Here is a 10,751-nt window from a genome sequence, read left to right on the forward strand (position 1 = left end):
GGGAGAAGAAAAATCTCAGCTTTCACCCAGATGTTTCCCAGGTTCTGTGGATCTTTTATCCAGAGCTTTAGTACTGTGGATTTAATGGTATCAAGTTATCTTACAAGAGATTTCATGATACACATAGGGAAATACCTTTTCTTGGTAAACTGGTTGAACATGAAATGAATTCTTCCAAGCAAAGACTTCAATTGTGTAACCACTCCCATTGCTGAAGTGTATTCTTACCTGTGTTTTCAACCTTGTGAATCTGCTTTTCCCACAGCTCTTTTGCTGATCCATGCATATGTCTAATGTTACATATACACAGTGAGGTTAGGAACAAGGACACAAACGGGCTTGTGTATACACGACCCACATTTTTTCTGTCTGCATGGTGTAGCTCGGGTTGAAAACATTCCCACTGGATGCAGGAAGAGCTGAGATAGCAGACTGGGCAGTAGTGCATGATCCTGCTAGCCAGAGTGCCCTGATAGCAATGAGATGTGCGGTATGGTGCCAAGGGTGTTTGAGTTCTCCCCCACCAAAGTCAGTGTAAGTGCTGTACCTGAGACACTGAGCATCAAATCAGCTTGGAAGCATCCCTCATCTTTTCTGTGTTCTCTTGGCCAGCAGAGCAGAGCCAATAACAGGAAGAGGCTCAAGATGGCATGAGCCTCTTTTTGTGGCTCTGTCAAGCTCTCACCATTCCTGTCTCTTCATTTCTGTTAACAATATATAAGGATTTGGCCTGAAAACTGCAGCTACTGAGTGTCCATATGGGAGCCTGACACTTTCTCATTAATCCTAACTGAGTGTTCCCCTCCAGAATTTTATTTTTATTCCCTATTCCTGCTGGTCAGCCAGAGCGCTGAGGAGTCCAGCCAGCCATTCACTGTCTGCTTCAACTTGCTCTGCTGCCTTGTGCAGTGCACAGAGATTTACTGGGCATTCCTGCAGAGTAGTGATTGATGATGTTATCTTTTTCTTTTTTTCCCGCAAAACTAGGTCCCCTGTTAATTGAAGCTGGCACCTATATGGAGAGTGCTGCTGTTCCTCTCCTGGGCACATACCCAGATTTACTTTGCATGAGATCCAGGGAGCAAGACAAAGGAGAAACAGATAGATACCCCTGGGTCTTGTCCCACTTTGTAGTTAAGTCATAACTGCGGTGTGCTTTTTGACCCAGAAATGAGGAAATACTCCTGTATGCATGCATGCAGCCATAGCCAAGTGACAGAGTTTTTGTTAGCTCTGACAGAAAGGCAGAACCAAAGATTACGAGATGAAAAATAAGGTGGGGGGGAATCCTTGGGAAGGGAAGCCCGGCCAAGAGCTCTTTTCTCCAGCCAAATGAGGTCGCAAGTGCCAAATAGCTCTCCCCTAACATTCGAACCAGTGTTGAGAAAGCCATGTCTGCTATTGAGAGTGACAGTTTCTCTTTGTGTTGACCCAAAATTAACATGTTTAATAAAGCATGTGGAAACAGATCCTGAAGTGCGAGCTGGCATCAGATAATGCAAATGAATAACAATACTTTTTGAGGGATAGAGTTATTGTAGCTGTGATTTTTTTTAAGGCATAGGCAAGACAAGTTTTGTAGGTAGGAATCTTGTTAAACCAACCAAGTAGCTGGAAAAAGTAATGCCTGAACTCTGTTTTTCTCAACAGTACCAGTTGGTCTATTAAAAGAAATTATCTCTACTTACAAAACTGGCCTTGCTTAATATTATTGAAACAGATCAAAGGAAATACTTCTAAAAAAAGTTTTCACATAATCTAAATTTAACCTTTATAGACTGTCATTATAGTATATCATTAAGAAAAAAAAAGTTAGCAAGATTTACAAAAATACAAGCATGATTAGTGTCCACAGTAATGTTAGACAAGAATTTAGCTTTTGTTCATTTATTTTTGAAGGAAGAGTAGTAAAGCCTGATAGTTCAGGATATACACCAGCTGCTGTCTGAAATATAAAGGAAATTGCCACTCTTGAGGAGATTATTCCACAAAATTAGGGTTTTTTTAATCTTCCTTTGAAGTGTTTGAGAATGACTAATAGGGCAGCCAAGATATTGGATTTCATGGATCAACCTGCTGTGGCAATACCCGTGGGTCCCTAACTAGGCGGTTGTATCTGGAAGAAACCAAATGTTGCTCCTAACCAGACTCCCATTCACATGCAAAAAGAAATTCATCCTGACTTGGTGAAATTTTGAATTCAAATGAAGTAGCAAGTCAGGAGTTGACCCTGAAGTGCTCCTGCAAACATCTACTTTAATAATGTATGCTAACACCTATGTTAATAATGTATGGGGGGAGGTCTAGCCCTAGGCTAGAGTTCATATTAGTACAAGCACTAAAGTGTAAGTCTAGTTTCACTGTGCTGGTAATTCAGTGGTATGATTTAGCTACAGAGTTTCTTACTGTGTGGCTACTCCCACTGGAGATGGCTTTATCTGACTGTTGCAGTGAAGGCCAACCATGACATGACATAACTTGGATAAAATACTTGGTAACTGAAGCCATTCTCCCATGGGGGAAAAAACTCTACTCACTCAGAAGAATGCTTTACTGTCATATACATGTATACGACACATTTGTTGAACCCCCTCCACCCTCTGTCCAGCATCTTTAGGAATAAATTAATATGCCAGATTTTATGTGTTTATTTTGGCTTCATCCAGTAGATATGAATTGTCCTAGCTGATGGCATCTTTCACAGAAGCTTTCAAGCTGAAAACATCACATGTACGTTAAGACTACTGATACCAGATCAGCTGAATCACCAGCAACAGATTCTCATACTTATGATTAAGAAAGTTAATGTTATTTTTTCCTTGTCTGAACCACAAAAAGGCAAAATATCTTCAATGAAATCCCAGCAGCTTCCAGTGCTGAATGCATCAGGTGGAAGAGAAAACAAAGCGATCTGCTCACTTGCCAATTTTAAATCAAAGGACTGAAAGGATAAGCATCCACTCTTTTAGCATATATGTAAGTGTTTGGACAGGTCATTGCCATGCCACCCAACTGCCCACGAGCAGTAAGTGACTGGGGTAGATTTCTGGTGGTTTCAGAACAGAAGCACAAACTGTCTGCACCCTGGTTTCTGAGGGCAAAACTTGTGTGTAGGTGTGGTGTTGAAAGGGATACCAGAAAGTACAAGACAGACATGGACTTACTGGAGTGAGTCCAGTGAAGAGTCATGAAGATGATAAGGGATTAGGGTATCTGACATACAAGGAGGGGGTGAAAGGGCTGGGACTGTTCAGCCTGGAGAAGAGAAGGCTTGGGGGGGATCTTATCAATGTGTATAAGTATCTGATGGGGGAGCCAAACTCCTTTCTGTGATACCCAGTGGCAGGACCAGAAGCAGTAGGCACAAACTGAAACACAGGAAGTTCCCTCTGAACGTCAGGAAACACTTTTTAATTGTGAGGGTGGCTGAGCATTGAATATATTGCCTGGAGAAGTTGTGAAGTCTCCATCCTTGGAGATATTTAAAACCTTACTGGATGTTGTCTGGGGCAACCTGTGCTAGCTGATCATGCTTTGAGCACGAGGCTGGACTAGGCGATCTCCAGAGGTGTCTTCCAACCTCATCCATGCTGGGACTGTGTACCAGTGAGGGCTGTGGGAAAAAAAAAAGGCAACCTGCCTGACAGGAAAGCTTGTTTCCAGCACAGCATTTCCCTGTTTGCAATGATTTCTCTAAGACCTGTGGAATCCTACACTTCCTTTCATGGTTTTTGCATCCTTGCAAATATGTACCTCTGTAGTTTTCATATCATTTCCACTCCTTCCTTTGCACACTGCATCACATACAAACTTGTCTTCAGCACCAGAGTACAATCCTATTGCCTCAGTCTGTATTTCTGAGGTAGTTTTGTGAAAGGTCATGCGCTCACCTTCACTAACAATGCTGGCCTTAATGCCATTTCCCCCATGGCCCCTGCAATTACCTCTGGGACATTTTCTGTGTCTCCTTTTACCTGTGATATGTCTGTCTAGTTCTGGTCTATCTACATTTTTATTTAATATCTTCCCTAATGCAAAAGAAGCTATTTACCAGGTATCAAATAAAAAAAAAAAATCTAGATATCATCTCTGGCAGGTTTCTGAGAACACCTTACTGATGTTGAATTTGTTTGCTTAGGGATTCTTTTTATCCAGGTTCTGTACAATTGCAGAATGAATGCTTAGTCCCTAGCAAGTAAAAATATAACAGCTGAATGAATAATAAAAATCCCCCAGCATATCCTGGGGGTTATGATCCAGCTTATCCCTTAGAACTGGATCCACTTTCTGCCTGGGGGCTGCAACACACACCCGTGGGAGCTGGGGAGATCTGCTTGCTCCTCTGCAGTGTCCTGTCCTGGTACAAACCAGGGAGCCTCGGTGGGGCAAGCAAATTCAGCCATGGGCCGGCTAGTTTGACCCTTTACACACGAGCGACCAGGAGGCGATGAGGAGGCAGGTCCTGGAGTGCTACGCTCCAAGGGAGGTGGCGAGTGGGGACAGGCTGAGGGCAGACGGACCGTGTCCCTAGAGGCTCACATCTGAGGGCAACCCTGGAGACCTTTGTTTTTATCCCCCAGACAAATCATCTGCGAAACAACTTCAGAGCAGCTGTAGCTCGGTTTGAACCTTCCTGCCAACAGTGCTAGTTCCCTGTTCCCCCTCGAGTAAACACAGCCCCACGCTGCAAACCCGCTCCCCGCCCAGGTGGCAGCCCCCAGGCGCTCGGAGGTGGCCGCAGCAGGTCCTCTGTCACCAGCAGGCCAAGCGCTGACCGGCGCGGGAAACCTCCCTCGGCCCACGACGACAGATGTGGCAGGGTATTCCCATGGCGTCGCACAAACTTCACTTGGATTTTTTTTTGAGCTTGCCTCTTCAGCTTGGCAGCGCCGCTGGCTGTTCCCCTCATTGATACCCAGAGAAATTATGCAGGCTGCCAGTGCGTGAAAGCAGCAACTGTAACTGCTTCGAAAAGAAGAATTGAGGTGAGGGAGCAAAAAGTCAGATGTGCTGAATTTACCCGAGAAAAAATATTTTTGTAGAAGTGTGAGCAAAGGGCTGAAGAACCAGGCGAGGACCGAGCAGCCGGAGCACTGGCAGCTGCTCGGCTTGGCGGAGGCACCCTCCGACAGAAGGAGGATGCTCCCGGACCCCCAGAGAGGCCCCCCCTTCTCCTCATCCCACAGCCGTTTCCTTCAGGCCCAGGTCTCGGGCCCTCACTTTTAAAGAAGTGGTTTCACTGTGGGCAGTGACGTGCACTCTTAAGGCAACCACCTGCGTGGCTGGGTTTCACTCACCCGGGCCGGCGGTCGGCAGGGCACCGCCAGCCATGGCACCGCCGGCCATGGCACTGGGCTGGCCCCGCGGCCACCCCGCTGGCAGGCCCTTTCAGCTAGCAGGTAAGGTTGCCTCACGCCATTCCTCAGAACATTTCCTCCCCATTTCCCAGTCTCTCACTGCATCCCTTCACATCTTCCCTTCCTTTCTCTTTTGACTTCTTATCCGTTCATCTTCTCCCGCATCTTTTATTTTCTGTCCCACCTTTCTTCCCTCTTCTGGGGGATGCTCTTCTCCCTCCCATCACCCTGGTCTCTCCCAGCCCAGCCTGGCTTTTGCTCTCACTGCACCTGATACATTTCATGCTCAAGGCAAAAAGTATTTAAATACTTTTTTTTGTTTTCTTTTTCCTGATGTAAACGTGTTTCTTTGTGTTAATGCTAGCTTGCCCTGATCACTTTAAACAATCTATCTGCAATTTCCCAGGTAAATAATCTGTGAATCAGATACCTTGGTAGAGTGAAATATAACGATGCATTTATACCTTACCAGGCTTTGTTGTTGTTGTTCAGTGACCTAAATAGAAGAAGGCATGATATTAATGTCTAGAAAGTGCCTTTGTTTTGTTAGAGTTTTGGATTTTAAAGCTTGATTTCCTCTACTGAAAATCATCCCAACATTTAACTGTTAAGAGAAAACGAAATCGCATTTGCTTCCATATCAAATGCCTGAAACTGTTTAGCTCAAAAACAAATGGCTTGTTCCTATCAAACGTGAAAATCCAGGACTGAAACAAAAAGAGAGTGTGTTTTTTCCTGATTGATGCAGTTCTGATGCCTTCCTGGAAAAGTTATTTAACAATCTGCGGTCCATTTTCAGCTCCATATACAGGGATAATAATATTTACTTCAAAGAGCAATTGTTAGATATTATTCATTCATGGTTGAAAGTCTACAGGAGCTATTTGAAGAGAAGGTGGAGTAAAAATGAAAATGAGTATTTTATGATCTACTGCTTTGCATGACTGCTGATACTACTACTAAGCAAACCCTGTCAAAGAGGGGTTTCGGTGTTTTCTTCTTGACTGAGCTTTGCTGGTGTTGCAGGCTGCATAACAAAGTAGATGATAAAAGTTATTAGCATGTGGGATCTGATGGTGCCCAAAGGCTGCTGCGAGGGATAGACTTCAGTGCAGCTACGAGAGAGTTCTGCAGAGAGAGAGCAAAAGGCAGGGGAGCCCCAGGGTGTGATTATCCTCCGTGAGGACTGGTGTTCTTTCTGTTGAGATATTATTTAGTCAAGGCGAGGTATATAGGGAGGCAGTGTAACTTCTTGTAAGGCCAGCTGATATAGGTAAAAAAAGCAAATGCTTTTGGACATTCATACCAGCTAGGATTTGAAGGATCAGTGGCATAGCTGACAGCAGAAATCCTGAGAACTGCTAGCTCCATACGTCTCTGTCTAGCAGATCACTCTTTAAAAGCAATTTTGATGTAAAAAATGTGAAACATTTAATGAATTATAAGTAATTTGTGAAAAACGCATGTGTTCCCTTTAAGAATCTGTCTTGTCTGGGCATAAGACCTAGTAATAAGTTGTGCAGATGCACGGACGGTAACCATATGATGAACTAGAATCATCAGAAACTTCAGCACTTAACCAGCAAAGAAAAGCTAAACTATAATAACACCTAGAGGAGAATCTCCACAATATCTGTTGACTTAAGGCACCAGGTCTGTCATTAAATTATAGACAAAAGTTGCAGGAAAGAAAAAGCATCTTCCCTGTGTTATTTGCTGGAAATGCTCCCCAGCAGCAAGGAATGTAATCCCAAGAACTTTAGAAAACAATATATACAATACAATATGTATGTAAATACAGCTATATATATTAAAAGCACTGTTCCAGTTCCTCATCTTCTTAACTTTTTCTGGTCATCCTAAGCAAGAGCTTGTGGTTAAAGAGAACATTATCTAGTGTAAAATCAGTCTTGCTGAAGTGGATGAGGTGGGAGGGTGGATGGGGCCTAGGAACTGAGGCAGGAGTATAGTTTTGTGTTTTACAAATTGGAGAATTTTGTGATGAACAGAGACTTTCGGTGACCTTTCTCATCAGGGGAAGTTTTCCATTAACAACCTCTCTTCCTCCATTTGGTCTTGTTACACCCACAGTTTCAGGGCACTTGAGAGAAATGCAGCTGTGCGATGCTGAGTGAGATCTCCATGTGGCTGGCAAATGAGAGGAAATTTTATATGAGCAAGGACTGCAAACTCAGGCCCTAGCAAGCTCTGGATTAGATTGTGGTGTGTCTGATTGCACAAAAACTATAGGACAATACTGTTGAACAGCCCCTCACAGGACACACAGGTGTCCATTGCATTCCTGTAGCGGAGACCCAGGAAAAAATGAGATGGGCCAGCACACTTCTGCTTTTTAAGGAGAACCCCAGAAATGCATGGGACCCAGCCACCTGCAGGGTCTGTCCATGTCCCAGCAATACACCCGTTTCTCTCTGACAAATCAGCTGACAAACATTCCAGAGCAAGTTCAGGCACTGAGCCCTGCCACTGGCAGGAAGGTGAAATCAATGAGCACCCCAGGGGGAATCAAGTTTGATCCTGACTACAGTCTCTTCCCCAAAACATGCAAAAACCTGGGTGCAAGCTGGCTGTGAATGCTGGATAAGGCCAGTACATGGTCTGCTTACTCAGGGAAACAGTCATGCCTAGCAGAATATATGTTCATGGTCATCCATCACCATGTATTTCATAGATCAGAAGATAAGATATCACTTCTGAAATGAAGATTCCTGAAGGTGAAAGGATTGTGCAGGAAAAGGATTGTTTTCCAATGGAAGTAAACGCAACTTAAAACTATGGGTGTTTCATTTCTTTTGAGGTTTGGCCCCATTTGCTTTTTCTCTTTTCTCCAGAAGATTCCTCAGATTACCTGTATTTCAAGCTCCTGTGAAGCTGGAAGATGCCCAGAGCACAGCCTGACTGCCAGGGCCACCCCCACATCTCTGCCCAGCGGTGTGTGGGTGCATGCTGCCGTGACTGCTCAGCGGTGGCAGGTTTGTCCACAGAGTAGAGCTGTGGGTATCCTGTCCTTCTGCAGCATCCCCTTTGAGAGCCGTTCCTATAGTGACCCCAAAATAATACAGCATAGAGCACCTCTTGTTCACGGGTTTCAGAAAATGTATCTTTCAAAAGATCTGAAACTTCATGGCGTAAACTCACACAGGTTTATGCGCTGTTAGCTGAGAAGCTGTTTTAGGTCATTGGGTTGAGTTAGGTGATCTGAAAATCTTCATGGAGATGTTCACTGTGAAAGGCAGGGATGAAAAAGTCCAGCAAACAGCAGTGGGAATGAAACTGGAGAGTAAAACATTTACAAAGAAAAAATGTGGAAGAGCAGGAGTGGATGACCAAGGAAGGCAGAAAGCAATTTCAGGTTTTTATAATAACACTAGAAAAGGACAAGGACTGTTTTATCCCAGTGATCACACACTTTTAAAAGGAAAATAGGGACCAAAAAAAAAATCAGTCCAGAGCCAACAAACAGCAGCATTTCTCAGAAGGGCAGGAAGACCTTGTTTCCCATATGGCTTAACCCTGTTGCTGTTAATAGAAATACATTTAAGATGATGCTATAGGACTCTCAACTGAAACATGATGCAAAATGCTTCCTCAAGGAATCTGTAACCCTTCAAACACAGATAATATCCTAAAAATTGCTGGTGTGTTTGAAGGATAGACTCTTCTTTTCTCCTCTGTATTTCGTGAGAAATAAGATTCTAACAAAGCTAGACAGATAGCTGGATAAATGTTGTGTGCCTATTTCTCATCCAAAGGAAGGAACGGCTCCCTAATTTTTCTAAGGTGTTTCCTTAAAAACTGCTGAAAAAACTGAACAGGGTAAACAGACAGAACAGCTAGCTTATCGCCTGGATGTTTAGCTCTGTTACTGTTGTAAAAGTAAGACATTATTTACTCCTCTCTTTGTAGTCTAGGCTTAATTGTGTAGATAAGATTTCTAATGGGTGAGATACAAGGGCTGGTTTAAGAAGTGTTTTATTGTTACAACTTGCTCTTTAAGGTGTACATTGGATTTTACATTGTACAACTGCTTGGGAATTGCAATTGTTTTTTTACCCTAACCTTATAATGATACAAATAAGAACAACTAGTATTTATTTTTTGATCATTTTTACCAAATTTGTTGCCAAATGCCAACTACCATTTTTATCAAGCACCTTGGATTCATTTTTATCTTTTCATATTTTGTAGCAAACCCGTTCTCTCCCACTCTCCCTCTTTCTGTCCATCCTTCCTTCATACACCATTCAGGCCTTCTGTGTTGCCTCCTCACCCCCTTTTCCAGGAATGGAAGGACAACATACTATAGTCAGTTGTGAAAACCATTGTTTTTATTTAAAAGAGAAGTTTTACAATACTAGGATGAGAAGTAGTATCATTTCATTATCTGTCATCTTCTGTTTTCACTTCTTTTTCGGGCAGATCCTTTTCCCCTTGTTGATGAGGTGCCAGGAATCTCATACCTTTACCTTTAGGTACTTAAATAAAGTAGCCCTTGCTTGCAAGAAGTTAGTAATTCCACTAATGTCAGTAGAAGTGCTAGAGTGTGTCAGCTAATGAGACTGGAGTACTTAAACACAGAGCAGGTTAAAAAAAGAAAAAGAGTTAAAGCAAACTTACTAATGTCATTAGATGAGATGTATCTGTTTGCTTTGCTTCAGGGTTGTCTATCCAGCTTTTTAATGGCACAAATGTGCCATCCCCATGAGCAAACATCCTTTAGAGGACAGTGAAGAACAAGGACAGCCCAATGCCACTTTCTGATTAGTGAGAGATTTCTGTGGTGGCATCACACCAGTGCTTCTTTACCCACAGAATTATCCCTTTGTTCACAGAATCACAGAGGGGTTGAGGTGGGAAGAGACCACTGGAGGTCATCTGGTCCAACCACCTTGCTCAAGCAGGGCCACCTAGAGCCCTGGTCCTGCCCAGGACCCTGTCCAGATGACTTTTGAATATCTCTGAGGATGGAGACCACCAGCATTCTGGGCAACCTGTGCCAGTGCTCGGTCACCCACATGGTGAAAAAGTTTGTGCCCATTGCCTCTGGCCCTGTCATTGGGCACCATTGAAAACAGCTTGGCTCCATTCTCTTTACACCCTCCCTTCAGGTATTTATGCACATTGATAAGATCTCCCTGAGCCTTCTCCTCCTCTCCTACCTCTCTCAGCCTTTCCTCATAGGAGAGATGCTCCGGTCTCTTAGTCATTTTTATGACCATTTTTATTGGACTCTCTCCATTATGTCCACGTCTCTCTTGTACTGAGGAGCCCAGAACTGGACACAACACTCCAGGTGTGGCCTCACCAGTGGTGAGCAGAGGGGAAGGACCTCGACCTGCTGCCAATACTCCTAACGCAGCCCAGGATACCATT

This window comes from Nyctibius grandis, chromosome 2 (genome assembly GCF_013368605.1).
Source record: "Nyctibius grandis isolate bNycGra1 chromosome 2, bNycGra1.pri, whole genome shotgun sequence".
Taxonomy (NCBI): Eukaryota; Metazoa; Chordata; class Aves; order Nyctibiiformes; family Nyctibiidae; genus Nyctibius; species Nyctibius grandis.